The sequence below is a fragment of the Perna viridis genome, chromosome 12, assembly GCF_037379345.1.
Source record: "Perna viridis isolate PV_CMFRI_1.1 ecotype Kerala chromosome 12, ASM3737934v1, whole genome shotgun sequence".
Taxonomy (NCBI): domain Eukaryota; kingdom Metazoa; phylum Mollusca; class Bivalvia; order Mytilida; family Mytilidae; genus Perna; species Perna viridis.
Genome location: NC_142456.1, coordinates 4,843,114 through 4,858,806, shown reverse-complemented (window position 1 = coordinate 4,858,806; position 15,693 = coordinate 4,843,114). Strand labels below are relative to the sequence as shown.

The window sequence follows — 15,693 nt, the reverse complement described above, 5'->3', positions numbered from 1 at the left end:
ACACTCGCCAAAAGTCCAAAATTACTGTCTCGTTAATGATTGATTGGAATTTGAGAATTACCTTAATATTCTTGACAAAAACATCGTTACGATGTGCAGATTTAGAACACTTAACCATCATTTTCCCATAGAAAAGGGAAGACGGCAGAACATTCCAAGAGAGCAAAGAAAATATACTCTCTGTAATTCAGGTGATATCGGCGACGAGTTTCATTCTTTATTTGTATGTAAAATTTTGAAAAACGATAGAAAAAATATTAAATGAAAAGTATATTTACAGACCAAACTGTTTAAAATTTAACGAATTAATGAACACAAAGAATGTTTCAGTGCTTGTTTAATGATGCAAATTGATGCGAATTATCAATGAAAAGAATCAATCTCCAGGTTATATATCAAAGGAAGTATTCTCTTGATGTGAGTGATAATCAAAGAAATACCTGTAACCAAAGAAATATAACCAATTAAAGATTTTATCAAATGGACAAAGAAACTCGTTAATGAGTAATTAACGTAAAAGTATGATATGTGATATATTTGTTTGTTATCTGACGGAGTGCCATTATTGATTTCGCCCGCACGATCTTTTCGTAATATTGTTAATCATATCTATAAAGTTGGTTTAATTCACAGGTATTTTAACAGATTTCTGCATTCATAATACATATAATAACAGTGTCAGGAATAGTAACGTTCCGTTAACAATTATTAAGGTAAGGACATTATACATGCTTTGCTGTCATTGTCTCTTGAAACTCGAAAACGATAATATTTTTGTCAACATTAATGCCTTATCGTGCTGGAAGCCCAAAGACCAGATGAAGATCTTTGTATTGAAAATGCTATGCATTCGTCTCCTTTTTAATCCAACCAAACCAGGAATGCTAATTATTGCAAGATACATATTCCATGCAGAATCTGATTTTTTTTTATCTAACAAATGCAACTACATAATGACAAACTATGACCGGAAATGTGGTATGTATACATTTAAAAATAAGAAATACAACCAATTCTATAATTTTTCCACACCGATGAATCAGTTTTTGTTTGTTTTGTTTTTATAAAGTTTCCAACTTAAAATCCCTTCAGTGATCTGGTAGAAACGCTCTAGTCTGATAGCAGTTTTGATATTGGCCAAATCATGGTATATTCAATGATTCGGAACATAGACACTGTACATTCCTGGTTCTTTGAATTCGTTGAATGTTATCTACCTTTGCTTCATTAAATATATGTTAACATTAATCATCCAATCAATCAGATTTTAAAGTTTTTTTGTTGTATTAATTTGCATGTGTATTGTTATTGAAATTTTTCCGGTGTCAATCGCAGCGAAATACTGAAAACTTATTGTTATGAACGTATTATGTCTTTATAAATGAAAACATGTAAGATTTCATGTTTGAGACCATACAATATGGTTTCAGCTACGTGGAATGAAAATTATATTTTATTGACTGTACATATAATAATTTCTTAAACAATCTTGTTTTGGGATACGAAACTTCATATTGGCATACAATTAGAAATGTGTAGGTAATTGCAACCAGAAACACCAACAAACTCTTCAGGATAAAAAAAACAGACCATTTGTTTTTTTTTTTTTGCTGTGTTGTAAGTACAATATACAAACGAAGGAAATTATTGGAATTATTTATTTTAGATTAAAGTTTATGGATTCATTTTGGCATAGTTTCAAACATTTTTTTTTAATAATATTTATGTTTTGTTTTGCATTTTTTTATATTTACATCATTTGTCAAGTCAAAACATTAGGACTAAATTACTATTGGCAAAGGTACACTACATAAGCGATTTATGTTTATTACAGAAAATGTAACAAGTTTCATTTTAGGTGGTTCCTAATACAAAAGGACTGTTAGGAAATTAGATATTTAAATGAGACACGAAACATGCAACGAAGTATTTTACAGTTACATTGGATGACGTATACTGAATGTTATAAATCGAAATATGTAACATATGCGGTATCGACACGAGGCCACTATATATCCACAGTTGATACTTGCCTGAGGGTTGATTTAGGTCAAGTGTTGATATATAGTTCGGCATGTGTTACAGATACTGACTTGTCATGTTCATTAATTCATATATTTTAACTATACTTTAAGCGTGTTCCCAGTGAGGGTATGATATAAGATGTGCGATAAAGGGTTAGAGTGTGATAAAGGGTAGCCGATATAGGCCAAGATAAGAAATATGGGGCATGCGATACTCAGTAAACGGTATAGGGCTTTGAACAATAAATTTAAATGCAAACGTCTCAGAATATGACGACTCAATTATCTACACTTCTCCATCGGATCATATTGATACAGGGAAGAAAAAGCAAACGTATGGAAAGCTCTGACATCGTTGGGAATTTTTCAGACCTTTCTTTCTATATGTATGTATTAAAAACGACTTATCAAATCATAATAAATATGCATAGAGTAACAAAATTATAAAAATTGCAATATGTTAGCATTATATTGATACATGTTGGTGGTATAGATGTAGAGAATTTAAAAGTAGAATGATTCTGTTATTTGATGTAAAAAGCTTTCCAATGTGTGTACCCCCCCCCCAAAGGCACACGGGATTAGGCTGCTAATATGTCGTACAATTTAATTTAATTTTTTTGATTGGTAATATTTTATAACAGAAAATTAGGACAAGTATATATTGTATGAAAATGATGATAGTAAAAGAAAAGCCACATTGTCCTAAATCAATTACTGCATTGGTTTTAAGCATATTCTAACATATGACATCAAGTTCAATGACAAAATATGACATAATCTTTGCATTAGCAGTAGTGCATTGACTAACACCGTCGTATTGATGTATCGTTGATTCCTGCAGTAAATCAATTATTTAACGTTTAAACCTCTCATATGCACTTAACTTATTTTCCCCTAGGATTACCAATTTACACAGAACTGGCAGATTCATGTACTTAAAACGATCGATGCTAGACTTGTAGACACGCAAAGTATGGATTACAAAATCTCCACGTGACGTCAATATGAAAAACATCTTACGTAGAATTGAAATAGGCATAGACTATTAAATAGAAATACTTCATATAATATCTACATTGCATCCTTGACTTTAGAAACGATGCCAGGTTGCATGCTTATTTTAGTAGTAGATACTTCCATGGATTCAAACCCTGCATTTGCTGACATATCTATGGCAAATGCGAATACAAATTTCAACGTCCGAAACCACAGGACGCACGTTAGACTATATAGAAATATATGATACTTCCTTCAACGTAAAAAAAAGAACTTGAGCAAAAGCAGACAGTTAACACGTGATCTCTAAACGAATTTCATCGTTTGCAGCAAATCTATTTTAATTAAAATTAAAACACTTTTTTTAATAAAGATATTAGCCATTACTTCCAAAATTAAGAAATGATTGAATGTTACAAAGTGTTTGATGTGGTTATTTCGGTAAACATTACGCCAGAATTGTGTACATTTCTCGGGCTTCCTCACGATAAAATATCACATCAATTTTTGTTTGAGGTGTAGATATGATTTGACCTAGTTGATAGCAGGAGATCTTATAATCATACTGTTGCAAAGAGTAATCAAGGGAACCAAAGTTATAGCGGTAATCAAAAGAATGTGATCCAGGGACAAAGACCAGACATGGAAAACAGATATACACAACAAAGAACATAAAGTAACTAAAATCATACATACAAAGTAACAAAAGTAAATGAGCAACTCAGACTCCACTAAAATCTGGGAGCATGGACCAGGTGTACCGGTAGGGTAAGCGTCCTCTCCTTTTCTAGAAACACCCGCCGAGTTGCTCATAAAAAGTCAAGTCCGGGGTAGACAAACGAGGGAAGGAAAACTATGACCCGTTGAATAAATCAGTTTTCATGGTGTTGATGGATACACCATAACGATCCACGAGTTCATGATAACGACCATAAAACTTCTGTATTGATGACTTCAATCTTGTAGCAACATAACCCTGTTCCAGAAGCCTATTTGTTAGAGTTCTAGTGCGATACAAAAAGTCTGCGTAGTTTCGGCAAGTTCTGGCATAACGTATGAATTGTGATATGAACACTCCATACGCAGGGGCCGAAGGGATGTTGCCACAGATTAAAGGAAAGTTGACAATTCTGAATGAAAAGTCATCACGTTTGTCGTAAAGTTTGGTCAATAGTTTTCCTTTACCATCGATCTAAGTGTAGGTCAAGATATGAGGCTGACTTAAGTTACATAAGGTTCTAACATCAAAATGTGAAAAATTAATCGATCAGTTGCTTATGATATCTCTGTATCATACTTGAAGAACACGTATCAAATTCTGATTTTTTCATTTGTTTTCGGTTTTGTTTTACGCGCAAAATTTAAATCAGTTATTTAAGTCGACAAATATTGTATGGGTAGTACAATGCATTTGCAGTCTTAATGTTATCAGTGGCAAAAATATAAAAGATCCATCGTCGCTAAAACGTGGGCCAGTGTTTTTTTTCTAGTTTTTATTACGCAATTTTATGGAAAAAAACAAATATACAATGCATTGGTTTGTAATACAAATTCTCATTACTTAACAAAGCATTTTCATATCCATATGTTACCTTTTAATGGATTATATATGAAATGACACTCCTGGGGCTGTGTTTTGTTATCATGATGTTTGTTCTGTTTTGTTTTTTGTTTATTCTGGTTCTATTTTATTTTAATTATTTTTTGTGTTTTTGTTTGGTTTTTTTTTTTATTTATTTATTTATATGGGAACTCACGTTGCATCACTAGGTATATTAGTACTTATAAACGTTGATTTATCCTCTGTAATTTTCTAATATGGTGAGTTTATCTTAAAATGATATTTACTTAATTCTTTCTTTTTTATGAAACGTGACCTAGAACATGTTCGTAATATCTCATTCTAATAAAATATAGATGATGATTTGTCGTTTTTTTAATTTTTCTAATAAAGTAATATGGATTTTTGTTAAAATTTTAATGACAAATATTGATGTTTTAATTAGTAGATAATACCATTAACTTAATGTGAACCGTTCTCATGAGACTGGCTTATCTGGCAACACATGTTGAAATTGCCATAAACTATGTCATAAAACATGCACTGAATGGATTATGTATTAATATAACACATTGATGTATTGAACAGCAATATGTTTTATCTGTCCTTTATCATTAAATTAAAAGGTCAGCATGAATTCATTAAATGATGAAATAAAACAACATTCGATGTAAGTATATATTTTTGTGTCTATATATTGTTAAGTACCATTCCATATAGAATTCAGATTCTGTCCATATTGAAGTGATTCATATTGATGAAAATCCCACCGAACAAACAATATGTTGTCAATCTATATATGCTATATTTTCCTTTACATATTCAGATCTATACTTTTGAGAAAATCATACATTTATCTGCCACTAAAATTAAACAAATCGAAAAAAATCAAGAACAATAACTCTCACAAAATGATAATCTTATGTACAATCTATACAAGTTTCATCTCAACAGCGCAATACCCAAATGAAAAACTATGACTGGTTATTTGGTCTGTAACTCATTCTGAATAAGAAATGAAAGTTAATTAGGTGGGTTTTTGACACGCATGAATCACCTCCTGTCTAATTTTTATAACGAATGCTACTTAACCTTTCAAGTTCAAGACAAAAAATTGTACCCAGCCATAAAAGGTTTACATATATACAGTGAAACCTGTCATAAACGAACTTTATAAAAACAAAACTTGTCAAACCAGATACTTTTAAATGTCGGAAGTTTGTTGATTATCTATCATAAAAGTGTAATCAATATGAAATCAATCTATATTAAGTTCCAGTTTTACTTGATTAATTTCAAATGTTATCAATACCTTTTAACTAGGATAAAATTACAAGTAACATTTTGTCTGTTTTCGGATATTTTGCTGCTGTGTACTCTTCAGGAGATACTTGTTTTGTTCTTCATTATTGCCAAAATAGAATCGATTTAATAAACGCAATAAATATTCATTCAGCTATCGCTTTACGTACGACGATCGATCTTCAAAGTGTAACTTTAAGTTTCTTGTAACTAGAATTCCAATCGTCATGAATTATGTTGGAAAGCAGGTTTTAAGATACTGATAACTTACTTAAACAAAACGAAAAGACTGCATTTATCGACAGTAAATGTCTAAAATATTAGTTTTCTTACTTAAACTGTACCTTTAGGATGTATTTGGAAAGTTAAGTTTAGCAAGACAGCTAAAAGGAAAACCGTACAAGTTTATGTGTCAACAGGAATTTAATATAGGAATAAAGAAATACATCTCAACAAAGGGTGGTGGCTGCAAGTCCTTATTATTCTAACTTATTATTGGTATTGTATTAATATGGTTAGTTCAAAACTTGTCATTCAGAAATCTTGCTTTGATTTTTTTTCTGTAAATAAAAAGGCGACTTCACTATTATATTTAAGAAACCTTTCTTGTTTTAGAAATAATTTATCACACATTAAAATGAAATAATAAAGTATACCAACTGCAATTTATAAATTATTTGGGAATGAAAAAAATCAACATTGATTGAGTGGTGCCTTTTTTTATTTAAAAATGATAATATCTAGGTCAGGTATATAAAAATGTTATTTCATTGATGTGTTTGAAGTAGCAGTCTTTATAAAAATCCGACAGGAGGTGACTCATGCATGTCAACAACCCACCCATTTATATTTATTCCTTGTTCAGAAACAGTTACTGATCACATAACCAGTCTTAGTTTTTCATGTGGTCGTTGCGCGTTTGAGAAAAAAACAATTAAATAGATTATACATGGAATTGGCACTCTGCAAGATGTATTGTTTTTTTTTGTTGGCTTCATTTGGTTGATTTTAAGGGGAGATGCATGTATTATTTTCTAAAAAGTGCAGATCTGAATGCAGAAAGAGTAATCAAGGGAACCAAGGTTATAGCGGTAATCAACAGAATGTAATCCAAAGACAAAGACACGACATGGAAAACAGATATACACAACAAAGAACATACATTAACTAAAATCATACATACAAAGTAACAAAAGTAAATGAGCAACTCGGACTTCACTAAAAACTGGGATCATGGACCAGGTGCACCGGTTGGGTAAGCGTCCTCTGCTTTTCTAGAAACACCCGCCGAGTTGCTCATAAAAGGTCAAGTCCGGGGTAAACAAACAAGGAAAGGAAAACTATGACCCGTTGAATAAATCAGTTTTCATGGTGTTGATGGATACACCATAACGATCCAGGATTTCATGATGACGATCATAAAACGTCTGTAGTGATGACTTCAATCTTGTAGCAACATAAGCCTGCTCCAAAAGCCTATTTGTTAGAGTTCTAGTGCGATACAAAAAATCTGCGTAGTTTCGGCAAGCTCTGGCATAACGTATGAGTTGTGATATGAACACTCCATACGCAGGTGCTGAAGGGATGTTGCCACAGATGAAAGGAAAGTTGACAATTCTGAATGAAAAGTCATCACGTTTGTCGTAAAGTTTGGTCAATAGTTTTTCTTTCCCATCGACTTCTAAGTGTAGGTCAAGATAAGAGGCTGACTTCACAGTGTCTGTAGTATCCTTTATCTCAAGTTCTTTTGGGTAGATGCGATGTATCAAATCCAGTAATTAGGATTGTTTAAAGATAATACGTCATCTATATGGCGGAAACTGAGATTGAAGGAATTAGCCAAATTATATTCTTTCTTCCTGATCAGATCAGCTATAAAGTCAGCCTCATAAGAGTGAAGGAATAGGTCAGCAAGTAAAAGAGCACAATTTGTTCCCATTGGAATGCCGATCGTTTGTTGAAAAACACGTCCACCACACTGGACAGATATGTTGTCGATTAAAAATCCCAGCATTTTGTAAACGTCTTCCTCTGTATATTTGGAAGATGATTTGGAATTATTTCTTACAAATTATGAGGAATCTCTACCAAGAACTATATATTTGTATCTAAGTTTACCATCTTAAAAAAAAAAACAACGATGTATAATGTTTTTAAGTCGGGATTTTAACCGAGTATGGGGAATAGAAGTAGACAGTGTTGAAAACTCATAGATTTTAATGTTATTATTATATCAGATAATAGTCTTGAACTACTTGTTTCCAAAAGATCTTTCGATTTTGTTGTCATGTGAAAGTATAGCTTATATAGATACTGTCTATTTGGTGGATTTCTCTACACCATGAATCACTTTACCATTGGCAGTGCCGGAATTTTATGTAGACTGGTACTTACGTTTCTTGTAACTAGATTTCCAATTGTCATGAATTGTGTTGGAAAGCAGATTTTAAGATACTGATAACTTACTTAAACAAAACGCTAGACTGCATTTATCGACAGTAAATGTCTAAAACATGAGTTTTCGTACTTAGACTGTACTTTTAGGATGTATTTGGAAAGTTGCCAGACAGCTAAAAGGAAAACCCTACAAGTTTATGTGTCAACAGGAATTTAATCTAGGACTAAACAAATACATCTCAACAAAGGCTGGCTGCAAGTCCTTATTAGTCTGACTTATTATTGGTATTGTATTAATATGGTTAGTTTAAAACTTGTCATTCAGAAATCTTGCTTTGACTTTTTTTTCTGTAAATAAGAACGCGACTTCACTATTATATTTAAGCAACTTTTCTTGTTCTGGAAATAATTGATCACATGTTAAAATGAATGAATAAAATATACCAATTGCAATTTATTATTTATTTGGGAATGAAAATATTCAACAATGGGTTGTGCATTTTTTATTTAAAAAAATGATGACCACTAGTTTATAAAACAGGTTTAAAAAAATGATTTTTATTGACGTGTTTTAAGTAGCAGTCGTGAAAAAATCCGACAGGATGTGATTCATGTATGTCACAAAACCCACCAAATTAATGTTTATTTCTTGTTCAGAGGCAGTTACTGATCACATAACTAATCTTAGTTTTTCATGTGGTCGTTACGCTTTTGAGAAAACAAATAAATAGATTGTACATGAAATTGGCACTCTGCAAGAGTTACTGTTCTTGATTTGGTTTGATTTGATTGATTTTAGTGGGAGATAAATATGTAATTTCCTCAAACGTACATAATTGAATATGGGAAGGACAATTGTTACGCAAAAATATAGCATATGTAGATTGAAAAGTCACCGTTTGTTCGTTGGGTTTTTCCTAACCATGAATCACTTTGATATGGGAGGTGTCTGAATTTTATATGGACTGGTACTTAAGTACTCCTTTGTCGTCTGACAAGGTCAAATCCCTCCTTCAAATAATCAATTTAAGCACACATATCTACGAATTTCAGATTTGTAACTAGTCTAGAGAGGTCCATCGCCCGCATCTTTTGCCCGAAAAGTTATAGAAAAACTGAATATAACTGAAGGGGGTACTTTCCAGGTCAGTCAACCCAATCCCACTATTTTTTTATCATGTATACTAAATTCAGCCTGCATGTATGTTGTATATTTCGGCTTATTACGACATCCTAAATATGTTAAAAATATACTCCTTCAATTTTATTATGTGTATATTTTATTAATATAACTTATTGAATATTCCAATTTCTTTCCTTTTGTATCTAATTACATTTTTTTTTATCTACGAGCCATAATTGACATAGCAGGCGCCATATCTTATGTTTCTGATTTGTGTGCAAACAAAACAGAATAAAACCCGCTTTTGACTTATAGCCTGAATTACAAAAAAAGAATGTGCATCGAAATACATTTGTTAGCAGGTCTTTAGATGCATTCTAATGAGAAACTCTACTGTGGATTGATAGAAACATTTCATTAAGGAAGCTTAACTAAGATTATTAGATCCGTTTAAAAGAGTTATGCGTGTTATGAAAAGAACAAACATTCTTAACAGGTTAATATGTTACATTTCTCTCAAAAAGATATATTAAATATATTTTCTGTTTCTTTTTTGTTCAGAACATGATGTAGTTTTGTCGTAAAATAAAGGCCAAAGATGAGCAGTACTATTGGAGTAACAAAGTATTGAAATTTCTATAGACTGGAAATATTAACATTAAAACGTTTTAAAATCAATTTAAAAAGTTAACAAAAGTTATCCGGACTACATATAAATTGTCGATAATTAAAATGTATTTTGTAAGTACATTGTACAGGTATGCATGTTCAGAAATTTGAGCTGCTTGCTAAAAAAACCTTTTCCACCCGAACAAAAATAATTTGTAACTTTGTAAACTAAGAAATTGAAGTTTATTACAACACATAGAGGAATATACATCTTTCAGTTGATGGTAAAGTATTGAAATAACACAATATATTGCAAAGAGTCCTTGAGATATTGAGATATTTTTTTTTAATTGAAAAATGATATTTAAAATGTCATGAAAGAGACAATACAGCTAACCTATAATCCATAATAATTTGACTATATTTTTCATTAAAAAACAGATATAGTGAAACGCAAGTAGTGCACGATCGCTTTTCAAACTACATACAGATTAATGAAAGAGCAAATACTTTCAGATTTTGTATAAGGTTATCACATGATTTTCATATCTTACCAAACTAAATTTTACATTGTAAAATTAAAAATTATAGATATTTACATGTATGCATTTAAATACGGTAACAAATGATTTTCATAATTATGTGACGCTTATAGCGGTTTACATTTGCCTTAACACAAGGAGTACATTTTATTTCATCCTAATTATACACTTAAGTGATTTCGTTGAGAGTATAAATAGGATATTTTATTTTATTTTATTTTCAGTAAAAGCAATTATACATTGACAATTATTTTCAGTTTTGAAATGCATTAAACAAAGAACACATTTATTGGCGTTGAATTCTACAAGGAAGCGGGAAATTGTGTCACCTGAATTTGTCAAGAACAAAAAGATTCGTTATAAGTAATACTATAGTTGCTTTACCGATATGAGAATTGAGAAGTTAATTGCTTTTATATTCCATCAAGTGGAATATATGTGAAGTGTAGTATTTCTCCATTAAGGTCTATTTTAGTCTATTTGCTTTTTTATTACAACGAAATATAATTATGCAATAAATGATTCATATTATTGGTGGGGTCATCATAATTGCCAGCAATCGTTGTGTCACAATTCATAAAATGCATCTCGGCTATTAATATTAAAACAAAATACCTGGAGGACAATTCAGAGACATCAATATCCTGACATAGCCAAAACATAAAAACAGGAAACAGAGACGATACACATCCAGAATGTATGATGCCAAAACAGGAAACAGAGAGAACGCACATAGAGAATATAGGGTAATAAAACAGGAAACAGGGAGGACCAACATAAACAATATGAACAACAGGAAAACTATGACCCGTTGAATAAATCAGATTTCATGGTGCTGATGGATACACCATAACGATCCACGAGTTCATGATGACGACCATAACTCTTTTGTAGAGAGAGAAGACACATACACAATGCAGGATGCCAAAACAGGAAACAGGGAGGACCCACATACACAATGTAGAGTACCAAAATAAGAAAAAAAGAGGACCCACATACACAATGTAGGGTACCAAAACAGGAAACAAAGGGAACCCACATACACAATGTAAGGTACCAAAACAGAAAACAGAGGCCCATTATACACAATGTATGGTACCAAAACAGGAAACAAATTGGACCCACCTACACAATCTAGTGTTCCAAAACAGGAAACAGGGGGGGGGGCAACATACACAATGTAGGGATTCCAAAAACGAACATAATGTGGTACCAAAACAGGAAACAAAGAGGACCATCATACACAATGCATGGTACCAAGACAGAAAGAAAAGAAGACTCACATACACTATGTACGCCAAATCTTGCACATTATCAAACGTTTTTTTATTAGTCGGAATATACTGTATTTGTACATAATGTTTTGAATTATTATTGATCGTGAAATTGCTGACATTAGTTACATCGAAAATCAGTGCAATTAAATAGCTCAATAAATTTACATGATCTAACGAATATTTTTCTGACGTCTACATTTTAATGACAGGGAGCATCCGTCTCGCCTACAAGTTAACTAGAATACCAACCCGAAATAAATGTGTTTTGGCCTTGTAAACGCATTTGTTAATTGTGCGTGTCAAACAATATTTACAGTGTTAAAACATATGAATTACCATTAATATCAATTCTAGTGATGACTTAAAGCAAATGTTTTCATTACAAAACTAATCAAATGTCACTAACTCTAATGGAATTTTATGTTTGGGTTTTCTTGTTGTAATCTTAAGGTGTTTGTGGAAGGAACACATTCATTTTAGGTTTGATAATTTAAACAAAGGTGAGGGGCATCAGACTATGAATATTGCCTCGAAATATCTACTTTGTCGAAATAACATAAAAAAATGTTTACAACATAATGTTATATATAAATGTTAGAAAAATGAGTATTTTGCACTTCTAGTTCACTGTAGGGATGTTTCAAAAATTCAACAATCACATGTCAGTTTACCAAAACTGCTCAGAATTGTAAGTTTTATCATTGTTTATGGGGACATAATTAGATCCATAGCCTTAACGTCCCTTTTCCTTTCGTAACAAAAGTTCATTTCAGCAACATGTTAATATTGTAATTTTATTGTGATACATTGATATTTCGCTTTCACATTGATGTCGATAATGAAAATTATATTCATTTTGAAGACTACATTCCTTGTATGAGACAAAGTTTTCATTCTAAAGGACATAGAGGATTGTAGAAAAGGCAGGGAAAGTGGATTCTGAATAGGGATAATTATAAATCGGTTTAAAAACTTAATACCATATAATTGAAAAATAGAATACTGTTTATGTGAGAATTTGAGATTTTTATAGGTAGGGAAATATGAGGTGGATCACAGTGTAAAAAAAACGTAAATGTATTTTAATTATTTGTTGGGATGCTTGCATTTTTTCAACATTATGTTATTAAACAATCTAATAGAGTTATAAAGAGTATTTTAATTATTTGTTTGTAAATTGTCCGTCCATCTTTGGTACAAACAAATGAATAGTGATTACTTAACAGTTAAGATAAAATTGTTTTGAAGAGAAGATAATAATACAGAGAGACTCAAAAGAAGCCCAGTCTTTATGTTATCCTTCAGAACGAAGCGCTTGATATTAAATGATCAGTCGACACAGAAAAAAAACTATCGATAATATATGTATCATTTGAGCAGTTGATTAAAAGTTTCAGTCAATGCCATCAACCAAAAACAACATTTTTCTTGCTAAAGCATCATATTTGCTTAAATTTAAATTGTCCTAAAAAGTTGATTGGATTGGTTTTATTTGATGAATTTCTCCTTCCAGTGGGATTTTACTATTCTTTTGATTTATACATAAACAAATACCATTTATATTGATAATTTTAGTATGCTGTGCATGTATTTTAGGGGAAACAAACAGCGTATGAGCAGCATAAGAATCAGGTGCAATAGAAAAAAAACTATTTTTATACATAGAGTTTTAAAAAAACATCGAAAAAGAAAGCCAAATCCGGCACCGAGAAGTCCTACCCAGTGTCACACAATATAAGAAACTTCGGTGTTTTAGCGCTTATGAAATTGATATACATTTCGAAAAAAAAAATCTATGATATTAATTGGGTAGACAAATATGGCTACTAGGCTGGTGAATAAAGTCCCGTCTTTATGTTATCATTCAGAATGAAGCTTGATTTTAATATGATCAGTCAACGCAGAAATTTCAAAAAAAAATTATCGATGATATACGCATCATTTGAGCAGTTGATTAAAAGTTTCAATAAATTCCATCAACCAAAAAAACACATTTTTTCCTCGCTATAGCACATCATGTTTGTTTAATTCAAATTAAAAAAATGATTGGATTGGTTGTACACTGATGACTTTCTCCCTCAAGTGGGATTTTACTTCTTCTTTTGATTTATACATACACAATGACCATTTATATTGATAATTCCTGTATGCTGTGCATGTATTTAGGAACAATCAGCATATGAGCAGCATAAAATCAAATACAATAGAAAAAACAACAACTATACATAGAGAGCTTAAAACAAAAAACTACCAAAAAAGAGAAATTCAAATCCAGCACCGAGAAGTCCTACTACAATATGATGTTTTCTCTAAAATGCTGATCTTAATAGAGAGAGGACTAACCTGAAAGTATATATATAACATATGTAGAACAACAAAGCATCGTTTTTACGTTAGGTTTTCTACATGTACACTACGGAAAATCTCAACTTTTGCCAATGTCTGAATTTTATATATATTGGTACTTAATTATGAAAAATAATGTTCTCATTCGCAAGAAGAGTTATATTATGAAATTATAGATGTGAAAAAGATCATATAGAAATGTGATTCAATTACAAAATACAAACCAGCAGAATGCAGATAATATGTCATAATGTTTTCTAAGATTTTGTAACAATGTTGCGTAAATTTTGTTAACGATAGCAATTTGATATGTAGAAAAGTAAAGGATATTATTTTATATGAATAAGAAGCGAAGGATGAATTATCAACGAAGAAAATATATTGCTGAGTCGAGTCTTTTTACCTCCTTTCTCAGTCGACTCCTCCTTGGATCTGAATCTCAACGCAAAATCAGTTTATCTACCAATAATTGCCTTACCAAATGGACCCTACTCTAAATCTACTTTGAAAATTACTGCACTTTTAATCTGAAGGCCATTTCTTAATTCTTATCCCATGAATCCACCTCCTTGAAAATATGGTGCCGCGCTGTCCTAATATCAATTGCTTTTGTGACTGCTTTAAAGAACATTTGTTATTATTTTCGCTTAATCAAAATTGAAACATAACTCAATACTAGTACAAGTTCTGAACGGCAGTGTTTTGTTAATGGCTGTAAGACGCATAAATAAATTCAGTTAATGAAACATGTCATAGCGTAATACAATCTTAATTTAAACGATTGCCTTTGGCATGAAAATATACTTGAATAAAAATAATAAACTTAAGTTACTAAAAGCAAATAGATTGTTCTTGCGGTAGGAGGACATTCTAAATGATAATATAACGGCTTTAAGAGTCTGGCGTGTAAAGAGCGCTGAATCAAATTTCTGTAAAGCCAATCCTAGAATTTGTAAACTAAATTTGTGTTAACATGGATGATATTTATTAGTTCTTTGTCGTGCAAGACGAAGTACCAGTTGTCATTCGTAATGTTAAAACCAACATTGACACATATTTCATTGATTCACGTGGATAAGCTTATTGTGCATGTAATTATCATCCGTGTCAATAACCGAGACCAATCCACGGAGGAACCGTATTATTGTTTACCTTACTTTATACTGGGGCTACAGGCCAAATGAATGATCGAGCGTTGAAACAGTAGTTGTAGATAGTATATACTATATACATATTACATTGTAATAGATACAGAACTTAACATACTTTGAAATGGGTATGGGGAATCGGGTAACGGGTGTTAAGATTTCCTTCAGGGAGATGGGGAATTTTTATGGAAAAAATTGGAAAACAAGTTAAAAAATATGTATATACGTATATAGGAAGTAGCATATACGTTGTATTCGATTAAGTAAATAACCATAATTTAGATATTGAATAATTTATAAACAAAACATTCTAATTGATATTTTGATATTATAATCGAGAAAAATGGAGAGAGTGTCCGGGTAGA

The 15,693-nt window shown here is 31.4% G+C and overlaps 1 protein-coding gene and 1 long non-coding RNA gene across 2 annotated transcripts in view; both read left to right on the top strand.

Annotated features, from left to right (window-relative positions):
* LOC148600940 (uncharacterized) overlaps window positions 1–15,693 on the top strand; it is a 123,667-nt gene that overhangs the window by 49,293 nt on the left and 58,681 nt on the right. The gene's annotated exons all lie outside the window — the stretch shown is intronic.
* Window positions 407–11,088, top strand: LOC148600942 (uncharacterized). The gene is made up of 3 exons (XR_015917072.1): window positions 407–713; window positions 8,431–8,584; window positions 9,968–11,088. It is a non-coding gene; the product is annotated as an uncharacterized LOC148600942 (long non-coding RNA).